This window comes from Paramacrobiotus metropolitanus, unplaced genomic scaffold, assembly GCF_019649055.1.
Source record: "Paramacrobiotus metropolitanus isolate TYO unplaced genomic scaffold, Prichtersi_v1.0 Parri_scaffold0000039, whole genome shotgun sequence".
Lineage (NCBI taxonomy): Eukaryota > Metazoa > Tardigrada > Eutardigrada > Parachela > Macrobiotidae > Paramacrobiotus > Paramacrobiotus metropolitanus.
The window spans coordinates 1,177,229-1,191,661 of NW_026570259.1; the positions used below are offsets into that span (position 1 = coordinate 1,177,229).

The window sequence follows — 14,433 nt, forward strand, 5'->3', positions numbered from 1 at the left end:
TCCTTGCCGATGAATCCACATTAAGGAATCAGTATCAAAATATATTAGGTTACGCCCAACTTGAGCCATATAATTGTATAAGTGAAGGCGGGCATGGGCAGTCGTAAACCTAAATTATCCAAACAATAAACATTTTTGAGAAAAACGTATTTATTATATTTAATTTGCACTTACGCCGCAAGGATAACATTAGTCTTTGGGTTAACTGGAATAAAGTCTTCCTTGGACTTGTAAGCAACTTGAATTACGGTGTCACTGAAGAATTCGATATTGTGAATTTCCAACGCATCATTTAATAAAAGTTCATAAAAATCTTTGGGCTCGGAAATAAACTGTGTAGACAATCTGTCCTCGCGCATCCCGAGTCGACCCCAAAAACTATAAAGAGAATAGAAACATTAAGCAATTTCAACTAATGTATCCCTAAGAAATTGAAGACTTACTTGTTTAAAAATAACTTTGCAAGGGCGCGAAGCCCCAAGTTTTTTCCACTTTCTCGGCGTCAATAGATACACCTTCTCGAAGTAAAATTCTTCCATATACAGCTTTCTCTCTTCTTCGGTTTTAACATTAGAGGGCCAGCCGCTGGCCTCCGTTTTTAATTTCAAGAAATGCTGGATGTACTCTTTAAATAAGCCTTCGCGAGAACTCGGAAAATGCCAAATTTCGTAGACTTTTATCACCGTATATCCCAGGGATAGTGCCTTAATGATTTCCACAGAGCACCAGACGCCCGTAAGTGATCTTTCGGCGTCTGTGTGATGACAGCTAGAATTTTGCTGCGTCTCAGCACATAGCCGGCATAGCGGAAAAGTTAATTTTTCAGTACGATAGGGTAGAACTGGTAACCATAGACATTTGGGCGGTAGAATCGTCAGGTAAAATAGTCCGAAGTAATTTTCCAAATTTGCATCAAAGTCCGCAGTAATTCGCACGTGTGGGCCAACTGGATATCTCTTCCGCGAATTTACAAAGGGATATTCCGAAATGACATCGGCAAACCTAAAAACACCTATCAATAAAATCAAGATTATAATCCTTTCTTAACTAATTGTACCGTATTTGTTCTCCGGGCTCGCATTTATAATGCAACCGTGTCCCGTTGGTCCGGCCTCCATATAGAGCATCGCGGGTTGAAGAGGTGCGTGAACATGAATATCTTTTAGTGTTTCACGAAAATCCTCATCCTCTGCCAATTTCTGGTCGTACTCGCTTTCCCAAATTTTAATAACAGAGTATCCCATTTGCTCAAGGGCGATTTCTCGCTGGACGGTTGCCGCATGCAAATTCTCCATCGTTTGCTTGAGATGAGGATTTACAAATGTGCGTCTTGTGGTTGCGGATTGCCGTGCCAGTAGTCGCCATAGAATTCGTAAATAATTTCCGCTTCTTCGTCATAACCGTCCACGTAATATTTTCCAATCTTCTGTTCTCTTGCAAGTGCTTTGCCTTCCGTCATTTCAATGTAGCACAACCATTTACCACATTTGACTGACTGCGTGCGCTGACTAGGGTTTTTCACAATTGCAATAAGGTTTTTTTCCAGTATCCGTGCGCGCCAGAAAAAATGGCATATACCCGCAATTGTTAGCGCTGAAGTAAATGGGCAAAGCCCACCTGAAATACCCATGAACAACTTTCGGAATTCTTGAGAGCAAACGCGTAAGGTGCTAACATCTTGCTTGCAGTATTTGACGAGCTCCTCGTTGACATTGTACTTTCCTTTCTTTTTTCTGCGATCTTTTCGATAAAATCTTTGATAAAGTCTTTTCTTTCTTTGTTATTCATCAAGCTGTAATTGAATTCCTCCTCTTAGGATAGGGATAATTTTGCCAAAATTTTCTGGGCGATTGACGGGATGAGGGAATTTACCTTTTGCTCTGTCGCTCTGAACGCTTGAGCCCAAGCGTCTAACGATTGGGGATTGTAATTCAAAGTATCACGAAATTTTATGCCAAATTCAGGAACATCTAGTTGCATAATTTTTGAGCCGTTCATTATCAGCTTTGGAACTATCCCATTTCTTAGTAACCATTTCAGAACAAAAAAACCGTCGAACGCTCGAAGATTATGGGCCAAGACGTAGAAGTTTTTAAATAATCCGGAAAATATCGCACGAGTCAGTTTCCTGGCAAGAACGGCCACGGGTATGTCTCAAAATCGAAATAGAGAAACTGGGCCTGTTCGTGCTTTTCGAGATCCTGGTCCGTCAGGACTTCGGGCTCAATGTAGCAGACGTGGTCATTTGATACGTGTTCTTTGCACACCGTGCAAAATCTCACCGCACACGTGGTCCGTGGTACGAAAAACTCTGGAGACAAATGATTGGCAAGATGGACAGACAAATAACGTTTGACATACCGTAATCCCGTTTTCTCCCGAGCCAGCAGCGCGATGATGATTGAAACACTCCTCACCGTAAAATGTTCGGCAGCAGTCCGAACAGTATATTCTTTCTTCCAGGATTACATTCAAATCGCAGGCATTGTTTGCAACGGTATTGGCATCGATGGCGATTTTATGATCGTATCCGCGATTGCAACGGTCGCACCAGTACGATGTTTTGAACCAAGCCGGCAGGCTTTTCAAGACATCAAAATGGTTACTATGATGTAGCAAACGAATCTTTTTTTCGGCATATTCGCCGGCATAGACGATCGTATTGAGGTGGTCGACACTCGTTATCAGGATTTGGTAGTCCGGTAAGGCCAGTTGAAACTGTTGAACGTCTTCCAAAGTATATTGTCGAAGATCCAGTCCTGCGTTAGCAATGAGTTCTTTAGCCATTTTTGTCTGCAGCGTTCTGTCGGAAGCCGTACAGAGTTTTTTAGTGTGATACAAGCGTTCGTACAGCGGTATATTGTCATCTGCGAGGGCCTTAGCTATAACAAGCGCACGAGCCAAACAGAGGTTATCTGAATTACGAACAGGTATTACGCTCCTCATGGTCTCCAGCTTTTTGCGCAATAATAAAGGAACATCGTATCGACAGGATCCAGCGGGAAGGTTGGAATGGTGGATTTCCAGCTCAAAAGAATCATCCAGTACAAATTCTTGATTGGAATTGAGTACGCGGAAACTTCTTTCATCAATCGCGCAACGGTTAGCTGATCACGACGAATGAAAGTGTGTGAATAGGGTACGAGAGGTGACGGCTATGCAACTTGATTCTTACCCGCTCGTGATCTGGGATGTCAGTAAGGATTTCATTTAAAATTTCGTTCAAAATGGCTGTTATGACATCGGGAATCTCAGCAAAAGGAATATGACTGAGGCGATGAACTTTGCACGCAAATCTTTTACACGTCATCTGATAACGGCGATTGTAAAAATCGTTTATCGGTTTCAACACAAAAAAGTTCTTTATATGAAGTGGGTCTTCAGTAACATCGTCATCATCAACAGCATTAGTATCGTTATCATTATTATTAGAATCAACTGAATCAGCAGCGTCAGCAGCTATGCGAGACATTTTTGCAAGCAGAAAGGTCACAGCAACTGGTTCTTAATGACAGAAAAGTGTTCCTGACACTGCTTCACAAATTCTAACTCATCTGACTTTATATCAACACAATTTTTTATGGTATCGCCAGATCTGATACGTACAGACATGGCTGAGTCATCAGAGGCAGTCGTAGTACGGTTTTCATGAACAAAAGCTGCTTGGGTATTGGACGTGGTGTCGATAATGCACCAAGATAGGGTTTCCGGATGCGCATTGGCGGTGGAGGCGGAGACTGTTTTCTGGCGGTACTTTGCAAAAGCAGGCGTATTGGTCCATTCTACAATCTTTCCAGAATATCCATTCCGACAACCAGTTCATTGCACCGCGTATTTTTATGGCGGGCAATAACGAACTGTACGTTGGATTTTATGCAACCGGTAAAAGCCATGAAAGGATTATTGATCCTTTTCTGACAAAGATGCTATACGCATCGCGGTACTGTGAATAACTTCGGAAGGTCCGGTCGTCCCGTTTATCAGTAAAGGTCTGGTAGAGCCAGTCCACGGATTCAGCGTTTGCTAATCTGATACGCTTGGCAGGTGGCACGAGATGCTGGTCCCCAGAATCCGCTGGCGCTGCAGTAACAGTATCTACAAAATAAATAATGTAAATAATCAAAAAAGAGTTAAGGATCAGGATAAGAAACTTACTTTTGACGATGATGGAAGTGCAGAGGTACTGGGTCCAGCAACTTCAGCAGTCGGAGATGTAGTGACAACAGAGAACGGAACGGAAAGCGGTGCTGTTGAAACCGACAGCGACTGATCTGTGATGGGTAATGGATCGGGAAGTTGTTGATCACCAGGTAGAGCTGTAGGTTGCTGCAGAGTGTTATGTGGCGACAGAATAATGTAGAGATGGCGCTGCTTGTAGTATTCGTAGCGGGCAATATATCCTTGCACTGGATCAATGCCTGCAATATATATATACCTTTGGAAAATAAGTTGCAATAACAAACAAAGCATAAGACTCGCTTTTTAAGTCTTCCAGGCGGCCATATAATGGTGTTAAACGGAATATCTGGTCACCCACTGCAACATGAAAATGAAACTTGAGGCGTATGTTGCTGGCACAGAAACAAAAATTGTGTAGATACCTTGGTGGCAGATTTCCGCACCAGTTGCTTCATCTATAAAATTAAAGAGTTTCTCAGCTATAAATTTAGTGAACGAGATGATAAAAACTTTTTAACCTTTAAAAATCGGCTGGATGGGTGGGGGAGACCACGGACTTGATTGAAGGTGTAGTTCTGGCTGTTGCTGTTGTTGTTGTTGTTGTTGCGTTACTACAATAAATTTACATTTCAACAACTGTACAAAAATTTTTGCGTTTAATTATACCCAAAGCACTTGTTGTCGGAGTCGCAAGAACGTTATAGTCCTGCAGCTGAATTTCCAGGTCACTTAAAACTTTATCCCAAAGAGCTTCGCCATCAAACGCATTAAGATCATCCATTATCCATTACGTTTAAAGAATCAACAACGAATGAAAGCAAGTAGAGAAAAAAGGAAGCAGAATAAAACTATTACAGTTATATAGTATCAGCAGAATGCAACTGCTACATTTTGCAGTGCAACATTTTGTCACACACAATTTTCCAGAACAGCAAAATGTATCAAGTAAAATAAAGTGACGTGACGGCTTCCAACAGGCACGACGGCAGTACGGGCAGAGGCTTCTCGGTCTAGGGTCGCTTTGGCGCACTGTCCGCACATGACCAAATGCTTACACGGACTGATCAGCGTGTTGGCATACCGCGACAGACAGATTTTACATTTCAACTGTTCAACGGTGCGGGCATCGTCTCCGACGGGTACTTCGGTGGCATAGTGCAAAAATGCTTTTGCTCCAAAAAATCGGCGTTGTGGAACTCCACCGCTTCTTCCAATTCCTCCCAAAAATAGAAACGGCCCTTCTTCTTGGCCTTAGCGGCATCAATTTGGTCTTGACTGAAGCCAACGAGCCGTGCTTTGTTTTCCAAAACTGTCATACCTACATATTATTATTATTATTAAAAAATAAAAGTAACAAACAGATGAAACCCACCTTGTATTCCAATGTCGGTAACAGGGGACTTGCAAGCTCGTATAACATCGTTGATGAACCGTTTGCCTTTTACATTCATCAGATATGCACAGGCTGGTGATTGGCGGGCATGTTCAATCCATGGTTCCAGATCCAGCGGCAATCCAGAAATGAAGACATAGCAGTAAAACAGCGTACAGCATCCGGGCATACCGAAACTCCCGGCACAGTAAGACCTGCGTAATAAAAAAACCCATTGTCCTGTAAACAACGGGCGACCGGAAGCGCGAAGCGCCTCGGTCGACGTTGTTTACCGCGTCGACACATTAGCCAAATGTGTCGGCAGCGAGCGGGGCCCCCCACCCCCCCTTCGCCTGGTTTAACTGTTCGACCAGCAATCGTGAGTTGTTTTTCTTGTCAACTTGATAGCCAAAGAATGTTTTGTTGTAAAGCTCACCGCAGTTGTAGAATCCAGCTTCGGCCAGCTTGTACCAAGTGTTTTTTTTCTTCGGGCCACGGTCTGTCGTCAAGGAAAACGCCCGCGCATACATGGTGTTATACTTTGCGCAGTCGGGATTGTTTGGTGGTGAATGGTTGTACTCAATGTTGTCCTGATCGTAATCCATCCGCACCCCGTTGCATTCCACCCACATCTGTGGGAAGTTATCTTTAACCGCCTTGCCGAAGCATGGATTCTTGCACGGTGTGCGATAGATGCCCGTTAGACATGTTCCCTCAATCTCACAGCAGTAAACGCAACGGATCTGGTGCTGGATCCCCGTGCAATACCAGCCCAGTTCGGCGTACTCTTTCGCCACTTCGAGGGTAATTTTACCCCCACAACCACGAAAAGTTTCAATGCGATTCTCAACACTTTCGGCTGGATAGCGCGGATCCCCACGAGGGCCAAAAGCACTTGCAAAACCGTCCATTGTTCTGTTAGCGTGTAGGCGTGCGTGCGTGCGTGTGTGCTCTATGCTCTACGGTTTTATAAAGCCCAGTGTGAACAGCAAAATGCTGAGCAACAAATTGCTGAACCGGATTTTGTGGTCAGGGTGCTTAGTGTATTTGATTATTATAAATACAGGCTTCTAATTCCAACTCGTTTTCATTATTCTTCCTGACACTTTTAGTTAGTCTACCTTTTCTTCTGATATACCATGACTAGTCTGCCTCCTTCCAAACGCGGTTTCGTACCCGATAAAACTGATCTTGTCGGGGAAGCAAAGCGCAAGTTTGCGAGCGGAAAGATCGCTTTCCACTATGAAGGATTCCCTACCATGAAGTTCGGGTACGACAAGTTCATCTGCACCCGCATCAACAGTGACACCCAGGCCTTGGAGTTCATAATTGGCGACTTTACGACTGCCAGTCCTCCTGGACCAGATGCGAAATGGACGCTGGGAGAGAAACACATTTTTCTCACCAACGACCAGTTCATGCGCCTCGTTGGACTCATCTACAACAACATTACGACTTTAATCCGGGATCCACAGCTAACCAGCGGTAACCTGTCCACCCTGTTTCACCTCGGAAACGACGTATTTTGTGTGGTCAAGCTATGACAGTGTAGCGCTGGCCAATATCCGCCAGTTCTGCAAGAGAGGCAACGGCGACATGCAGGCCACCAAGAATGGTGTTTCTTTTGGGATAAAATCGTTTGAATCACTTCGTACCACCATCCAAGACCTGTCAATGTTCAAGGACATCAATGCTTTGTTGAAAGCACGTGGCTCGCTAGTGATTCACAACGAACCAACGGCAGCGGATTTTTCAAGCCTGTTGGCTGGCCTACCGTTCACCATGTATGGTATGTGGCTTGACCGTCTGCACGAGAACTGTGCACGTTGCGGGAAATGGTCACGTTTACACAACCAACTGTTCGTGAAGCCAGCCATGCCTGTGAATGGGGATTGGGTACACTGAATCTAACGGATGAAATGATGAACGACATCATTACTGAGCTTGGAAATGGCAAACGTCTCATTGGCATGATGTTGTTACTGCGCCCTTAGGGCCAGCTTACCGGATTTGACGACATTTTGGGTTTTAACGCCAAACAGTTTTGGACCAGCATAAGGATACCCTGTGGAGTCTGTCAAGCGTATTGCCATGGAGAAGCTGAAGATTACGGAGATTGGAGACGGGAAGATGAAACTGCCTATCGAAATCAACAAGGCCCAGGAAGGAAACAGCGGCAACGGTGGTGAAGACGGTGGTGTCTAAAGCGACGGAATCGTTTGCGTTTTGTGTTACGGTAAAGCATGTCTGTGTTACCATAAAAATGTGAAATGTAAACGCTAAAAAAAGTGCTGATTGCTTCTACTTCTACCTCAGGGACATAAAATGAAATGTAAAACCCAAAAAAAATTTGCTGCTTTTTTATTTTATTCAAGTTCTGCATACATTGCTGTGTTCATGTTAAAGTGATTGTTTACCCATTGACAAACCATTGCATCATTGTTTGCGTAATTTTTTGTGAAATAATGAATAATGTCTCTATATGATTCTCTCCGCTTGCGCGCTATAAATAAAAAAAAATGCAAAATTGACCGCAGACTGTCGAAAACGTTTGTTGTATACGTTCCATTTGATAAACAACATGTAAATCAGTTAACCATTCTCTAATCTCGTCAAAATACTCCACAGATCGTCCGTATGAGTCGAAAAACTCGATGGATGACGGCTCGCTTTGATAGAATGCTAACCAGTGTTCACCAGAACCACTGGATTTGTCCGTGTTGACGATGTAGGTGGCAGGTAAAACATTGGAGCGTTCGGGAAGTGTAGTCCCGGGCATAAACTCCTCGAAATATCCTCTCCGTTTTTGGATTTTGGCAAAGTATCTTTGTCATTGTTCGATTATCCATTTTAGTTAGTTGGTAAAGTCACAAATTAGCTGACGAAAATTGTTAATTTCTATTACCGCGTCAAACGTAAGAAATGTGACCATGATCGTGGGCTGCTTGAGCGGTTGGTTGAAGACTACTCGGATGCCTAAATTACCCTGACGAATTAAACTTAGAGGGCCGAGTCCGGTTCCCCCTGGCGTCAAATCAAAGCCGTAAATACAGAATCCGTTTGCATACTGTCGCGATTAAAAGGCAGTGCGCCAAAAGGACTGTTACGCCGTCCTAAAGTGTTCAGCAGACCATCGTAGCACTCCAAGTAATTACTGTTTGCATAATCCGGCTCGTACGGCCGATTAGAAAAGACTGTCCATCAACTTCGACGCTGATTTGAGACAAATTAAAGTGTTGAAAATTGAATGGATTTGTCTTTTTTGTGCCGTTAAAGCATCCGCTGCGACAAAAGCCACAAAAAAGCACCTTTGGGACTTGACCAATGTGTATGTTATTAAAAACAGTGCTTTGTATGTTGGCAGGTAATCTGATCGGGCGCATCAGAACACGTTCTATAGGATATTTTGCTGTTGTGGTAATAACCGCTTGCTTATAGCATTCATGTATTCTGGAACCCCTGTAATAGTAATGCATTAGATTTTTTTATGCAGATATTTTCAAATTTTTCCTGCTGCTAGAATTCCGGTTTATGCAAAACAAAGCGTATTTGTAATGGAACTCCAGTTATCAAAGGCTTGTCTTGCATGAAAATATCCGAAAACAATTTCCCGCTTAAAGGGATGTATTCATGTTTTGCGAAAAGCCTGAGTCGTGATTGTTCTGAGTTGTTAACCGAATCTTCAAAGCTTCCGGCGACATCCAAGTAAAACCACAGGATGTTAGCTGTGTATTCATCGCCTCTTGTGTAATTTAGCAAGCACTCAAACATTGCTCTGTATGGATAATAGATTGCGCAGGCTTACCAATCGGTTAGCAACCGAAACTTGAACTGATTGAAACATTGAATGAATCAAATTATTTACAGGAGCACAGGTATCCCGCTTTGATTCGCTCCCAACTACCATCAGCATTCCTTTTCTTTAGTGCCACTTCTAATTCTATGCTTAAATCCGTAAAGAAACCATGGCGTTTGATGAAGGAGCTATAAAAAATTTATGTCACCACCGCCGGAATATTTTCGGAATGGCGGCTGTGGGGCCGATTCTTTCTTCTTCTGTCCGGAATCGGTCCGCAAACGAAGGCGGTATAAAATGTGCGATTCTGCAGCAATGGCAGGTTCTGACCCTTCGATTATGGAAATTCTAAATATAATCAGGAAGATCAAATGGTGGGACCCGACGAATTTTGGTAGTGCGTTTCCGCTTCGTTGGCTTCTTTAATACCCCTTTTCTTCCTTTTTACCGCCGCTAGATGTTTGTTGAGTTGGTGCGAGAACTTGGGCGATTTTGTTGCCCACAGATTTTGCAGCTTCATGTACCGCTGTACTAGCTGCTTCTTTTAAATGAGGCGTAGCAGCTGCTAATGCGGCTTGTGCCTGCAGCGCTGCCGCCCTTACAACCGGTTGAACAAAACGAGCAACCTTGGAAAAAACTGCACGCAGAAAAATACCAAAAACTCCAATGTTTCGGTAGCTTTCACGATATCGAACAAATCCACTCCCCAGCTGTGTATGACCCAGTAAATAATCAAATAATCCCCGATGGGGCGCAAAAGCTTTATATCCCATTTTCAGTATCTTGCCGGTCGGAAATGGGTGACTACCATCGATTTTCCTGTTGCGAATTTAGCGTTGTCTCCGAGATCAGTGGCAATTGTTACTTCGATGTTGTCGAAAATGGGGCGTAAAAGTGGAACATAATGAGGCATTTCAAAACGTTCCGTGATAATTTTGAAAGCCTCAGTTGCCTTAATAGGCACTGCTCTTAAAACCTGCGCATACGTGTCACCAAGCAAAGTAAAATCCGCAACATCGCAATAAATATATAAAGATTGATTCCCAATCATGGCGTTTATAGCTTCCTGGGCAGTAAACAAAAAGTTTTGGATAATTATCGGTGCCGGCTTTGACTTTTTTCGTTCCGGTTGTTGAACGCTTTCTAAACCAGACGTATTTTGTTTTGAACCGGTTCCTTCGGTATTTTTTGATGACGGTGATTCTGTTTTTTTCGCAGAAGCAGAAGTTGTTGCTGATAGCGCAGCTGGCTTTGGCGCTGGTGTCTGCGCAGGCGGCGGTGGTGGTTGGGGCGGTGAAACTGTATTTGTTTTCGCAACTGTTTGTTGTCGAGCTTTCTTTTCTTTGAAAAATTCCTCCAACTGATTTAAACCGTCAAAATTTTGCAAGGTCAACAATATTTGCAGGATCAGAATAGGCAAACAGTTGTCGATGCTGACACCTAATATGCGTTTCAGCAGTTCATTGTTAATAGCCAGAATAACGGTATTGGCATTAATTGCAATTTGCACTTTTGATTGTTAGCTAGTAATTCAATAGAAAATGCTCTCCTCTTTTTGGATTCTTGTCCTTTTGCCAAGAGGAGCTTCGGAATTTGCGAAGAGATTGTTGCAATGATTTGTTCGTTGGTATAATTGGCGTGTAAAGTAATGCGCTTTTTTCTCAAACAGAAACTTTTCCAACCCTGTTTTAGCATCCGAATTTGTTACAATATCGTAAACCTGCAAACAATCCATGGTCTGTTCTCTGTAGGAGATTGTACATGGAATTTGGGTAATAGAGTTCGACAATTGCAACTTCCCATTTTCCAGACAATGAAATCGTTTTGCATAATTTGGTTTTCCAACTGGATGCAGTGTTATTCGAGTAAATATCTGTGCAAGCATCACTCGGCAATGTGATGTAAAATGGCTGTTGATATTGCAAGCTATTCATTTTCTAATCCGCGTTAGCTCCTTGCATAAAATTTTTTCCTACTATTGGCTCTTCTTTCATCCTCGATACACTGGCTCCGGTGTATGTGGTATTGCTTTGCTATTCGAAAAAGCTCCTCCTGAAAGTTTGTTTCAAAACCTTTTCAAAGTCCCTTTTTTTTGCAATTCTGACGACATCTTTCACCTTAAATACTGGTTTCTTTTTTTATGGTCTGTTTTCTCGTATAATCGATTAAACACAAGCAGGAATTTTCTTCAGTCACATCCGCAGGACAAAACATGAGAAGAGTGAGGAGTGTGATTATATGTCCATACAATATTTTGTAGCCGATCGTAATATTTTGGAGATTTTCGACTAGTAAATAAGCGCCATATGCGCTCACGCAGCGTTCGAATAACGCGCTCCGCCATGGAACATTTTATGTCATCGTTTTCCGAACTGAATAGCATAATCTCTTTCCGTTTGAGTAAATCCCCATTTTTATTAAAAAATTCACGGCCTTTATCAGCCTGTATTTTGTCGAATGGACCCAGGCGTTCTAGTATTTTTCCAGTGCTTTTGCCGTTGATAAACCATCTTTACACTTAATTAACTCGCATTCTATTTTTTTAGAAAAACAATCAATAGCAACCAACACGTAGCCATAATTTTGTTCCACTTTTTAAACTTTTGCATATCCATCAAATCTACCTGAGCTGGCTATTTTATTTAGGACGACCACCGGATTCTGTGGAATTTTCGGTTGACAGGCTTATGTAAAGTGTAGGCATCGATCCCTCAAGAATATTTTTGGCTTTTTCCTTGGGAAACATTTTCTGGAAGGTTTTGTAAAACCGTTCGAGCCCCCTAGGCTGCTCAGTGCACTAGGATTGAGATAGTGCTGGTCCATCGGAAACAGGCTGAGTAATTTTAGGTACCTCGTTGGCTTTGTCACCCAGTTTTAGACGAATCTTCTATTTTTTTTTTTCTATTTTCGTCACTGTCATCAGAACAGCAAGAAGAAACACAATTCAATTTCATCCCTTGTCCAAAATTTAGATTTACCGGCACACAACCGACATTTTAAAGAACCTTTAGCCAGCGGCCCTTTAATACCTTGCCCTTTATAAAAAAACTTTTGTCTGCTCTCGTACCCGCTCGCCACGGCGGCGTGGTACTCTTCTGCGCTTACAGCTTGGAATTTATTATCGGTGATATTTTTGTTTCGTTTAGCGTTTGTTCCAATGCGTTTACCGCGTTTCCTTTTTTCAATGAAAAGATGGATATTTCATCCGAATCAATTCAATCAAGTTTTCTTGATTTTTTGATTTTGAACTGTTTGAATTTCTTTTCGCTTTTTTTTGTTAACGGTGTGGTTATTGATGATAGTTGTGGTGTTTTAGTATTACAAGATATAATATTCTTTTGCATAGCCCCTTTACTAAGTAAATTGTGCTTTCTGCCATTCGCTTAAATTTTGACTTGAAAGGATTTTTGCTGTCAAATCCCCAAGCGATAAAATGTTGTTCGCTTCAGGTGGAGCTTGTAAAACTGTCAGCTCGGCGGCTCGCTTCTTGATATCCCGCTCAGGCACAATATAATGTACCTCCATGACCTAAATTAGAATTTAGCGCTCCGGCCAGAACACTGCTAAAACTGGCAGCACTGCACCCAGAAAGCCACCTTTTGTGTTAATAGCTTTTTTTAGCTTTTGTGGGATACCGTCGAAGAGCTAATAATCGTATCGGCTTTTCCAGCGTCTGCAAATTCGCGTACTTTCTGGTGATAAATTTACGGTATTTTTTACGATATTCAAGCAGCACTCTTCCAGCCCTTTAATATGCTTTTTGTTACAATGATTCGCGACAGCTCTGCGATCTTTGGGGTTGAGCGACGAGAGAAACAGCTAAAAAGAAGCAAATTCTTTCAAATGTTTCGTCATGTTGACGGCACTGCACAAAAATTCGGGTCGGTATAAATTCTTGCTGTTTGAAAGTCCGTTTTGTTTTCTTGCACAACATGAGATCTAACACGCAAATAATCGGGACAATTCGGTTTTAAATCCAAAATCAAAGGTTCAAATGGAGTAGCAGTAATCTTTTTGTACGCTTTTTTCAGATGCTTAAATCCTGTTTGTCTTGATAAATAATCGAGTTGGTTGTTGTCGCGAACATTTTTAAACAACACAATATACTGAGTATTTAAGGCAATATCCCGACTTGCTTTACCTTGCTTAAATAAATTCTGTGTGATATAAATTGCTGACAAATTTCTGTGATGTATTCCTTGCGTAAATAGTTTCGTGGCTAACTCCACTACTGCCATTTCGCCCGCCAGATCATCAATAATTAGCAGATTGCTTTCTGCTTTTAGAAAAACTCCGAATCTAGTAAATCGTCTTTAACCCTTTAACAAATTCTGTTGCTGGAAAAATCTTTTAATTTCTTCGTAAGAGTTTTGCCATTGACTGTATGCTACCACTATTCTGGTTGGGACGACGTCCATTGCATTTCCTTTCAGCATTTTAAGAACATATTGTGTTTTACCACTCATTGTTGGCCCACATATTATTGCTCCGAAAGGCCATTGGAACCTGAGATCATAACCAACTTCTGGATACATGGCACAAATAACCAATATCGTCGCAACTGCGCACTTGAATGTGCCAAATCGACTTGCACCAGCTTAATTTGAACAGACTTTATCACAGAATACGATCTAAAAAATTCTCTTGTCTTTGTGGCGCGTAATATATCCGAAAAAATTCCACGCCAATTATATCGCAACGGTAAATTACTGTCAATGGCGGACGCACACTGCGCGAGTCACGAAATTATGCAAAATACTTTTGCAGCTTATTGCTACGGGTTGCAAAGGAGCACGAATAACAAATTATAAGGTTGTTAATATTATTGCTTCATGTCAGCTGCGACGACAAAACCTTGAAAATATTGGCCATTCAACTGGTGACAAATACTACGAGCCAGAGATATTTCCAGGCATGACAATAAAGATGATGAAAAGCCACATGTATAGTCTTTAATAGTGGAAAATGTAACATACTTGGTTTAAAAAAATTCGAACATATTGAGGAAGTCTATCAGAACTTTGCCAACTTCTCAAATAGATTTTGCTCGAGCTTCACTTTGGAATTCTTTCCATTTTCCTTAGCT

The 14,433-nt window shown here is 42.1% G+C and overlaps 1 pseudogene; it reads left to right on the forward strand.

The window, feature by feature from the left end:
• The first annotated feature begins 6,662 nt into the window (after positions 1 to 6,662).
• LOC129590311 (uncharacterized) lies at positions 6,663 to 7,740 on the forward strand (annotated as a pseudogene).
• The last annotated feature ends 6,693 nt before the right edge of the window (positions 7,741 to 14,433 follow it).